This window comes from Cardiocondyla obscurior, unplaced genomic scaffold, assembly GCF_019399895.1.
Source record: "Cardiocondyla obscurior isolate alpha-2009 unplaced genomic scaffold, Cobs3.1 scaffold54_0_224330, whole genome shotgun sequence".
Taxonomy (NCBI): domain Eukaryota; kingdom Metazoa; phylum Arthropoda; class Insecta; order Hymenoptera; family Formicidae; genus Cardiocondyla; species Cardiocondyla obscurior.
The window spans coordinates 222,222-224,330 of NW_027228801.1; the positions used below are offsets into that span (position 1 = coordinate 222,222).

Sequence of the window (2,109 nt, forward strand, 5' to 3'; positions counted from 1 at the left end):
TTATGATTGTACATTTTTCTTTCTAAATAATCTCACAAATGCTCTGTTGGATTAATATCTGGAGATTTTGGTAGAGTAACTAAATATTTTGGCGTATTGAATAATATCCATTGCCTTATATTATAGGCAGTATGCTTCGGATCATTATCTTGCATGAAAACAAAATTGTTCTCAAGTCCTATTTCAATAGCACTATATAATAAAGATGCATTTTTTTAATGTTTATATAAATTTTGTGATTTATTACTTTGTCCACAAAATGTAATGATTCTACTCCAGTAGCACCCGGACTTTCGTTTCCGATGGCAGAGCGAGTGGTTGTATGTATGAGCGTGTGAGTGCAGAGAAAAAGGTTTTGGGAGTTAAAAGAATTGAGAAGTAAAGGGTGCTGTGGAGATAAAGGGAAGGTTTTAAGGAGGGCAAGTGAAGGGAAAGGGTGGAGGTGAGAATAAAAGGAGAAATCTGGGAAAGTACAAGGCGGAGTTTTTTGGAGGCTAGGTTGGTGGTGACAGGGAAAAACCGAGAGTAAGACAAAAAAAGGAAGAAGGTAAGGGGTGAAGGGGGAAGTAAAAGGGAATAAAGACAAAGGCCCACATTCTGAGCTCTTTTAGAGGCGCTTTTAGTTAAAAGCGTCTCTAAAAGAGGTTTTATAAAAGTGGTTGTATTCTGAGCTCATATTTAGAGGCACCTTTAAAAGTGACAGTTACTTTTAGCCTAAATGTGCGCTTTTATCTCGAAAAACCTATTCTGAACCCACTTTTATAGCACATTTATAGGCTTTGGCTAAAAGTGCCGCTAAATGTGGTCTGTAGAACATTTATCGGCACTTTTAGCGAAAATCCAATATGGCGGCACCCATGCGATTTGACAGGTGGACCCATATCGCGACTTAACTAATTAATGGCAACGTTAATCAATTAAATTTGTTCAAAAAAACTATATACGCAATGTTTTTAGGAGTAAACGAAACTCCATGTAGTAAAATTAATCGTATTGGAATAATTTTCAAAAATTTTAATTTAAAAAATGCGCGTAAATATAAAGGTGATTAAAGTGCTGTGCGAGTGTAATAAGAACTCGGTATTTAGCACGTGCATTATGATACATTACTAAATTAATCATGGAGTTTGCCGAGGCGATTTCTGACGCTGCAGAAGTTCGGGAAGTAAATGAATTACGTGCTTGCGAACCAAGAGTTTTTCGGGATAGAATAAATCCATTTGAACTGTATAATGAACGAGAATTTCGACAAAGATACCGGCTGTCCAAGGAATGTGTGCGTTATGTGCTTACATTAGTGGAAGCTAGGTTAACTCCGCTAGCGATTAGAAGAAATGTGATACCACCAACTCTGCAAGTCCTCATCACTCTACGTTATTATGCAAAAAGATGTTATCAAATTGAACTAGGTAAGTTATTTAAATGCATTTTTATTATTTATTACTTTAAATATATTTTTTAATTAAAGTTTTTAACTATTGTATTTTAATTACAGGAGATCTGCATGGAGTATCGCAGCCAACAGTGTCTAAAATCGTCGCATCAGTTTCACGAGTTCTGGCAAGATTATTGCCAGAATTCGTGAAACCTCGAATAGAAACCCTTCAGGAAAAATTTTATAACGTAGCTCGTTTTCCTTCGGTTGTGGGCTGTATTGATTGCACACATGTGCCAATAAAATGCCCCAACCAGGGACAAGCTGCGTTATATATGAACCGGAAGGGTTTCTATTCGTTAAACATCCAGGTGGTGTGCGATGCGGAGAAACGAATTTTAGATATTGTTGTTGGAGAGGCAGTGCTCACGATGCACGTATATGAGATTTATGTTCCCTCAAGGAAGAGTTTAAGGTAATCTTATTAACAGTTAATATTATATTAAATTAAATTATAATTTAATGTATATTTTTTATTTTTCAGTCAGGCAGAAGGAAAGGTACCTTGCTTGGGGATTCCGGGTACCCATTCAAGCCATACCTTCTGACACCAATACTACAACCACGAGATCTTCCTGAGGAGCGATACAATTCATCCAATATACGGACCCAGATCATCGTTGAGCGCTGTTTTGGAGAGTGGAAGGGCATGTTTCGTGCCCTTCGAAATGGAA

At 37.0% G+C, this 2,109-nt stretch overlaps 1 pseudogene; it reads left to right on the forward strand.

The window, feature by feature from the left end:
* Window positions 1-1,120: 1,120 nt before the first annotated feature.
* LOC139112835 (putative nuclease HARBI1) lies at window positions 1,121-2,099 on the forward strand (annotated as a pseudogene).
* The last annotated feature ends 10 nt before the right edge of the window (window positions 2,100-2,109 follow it).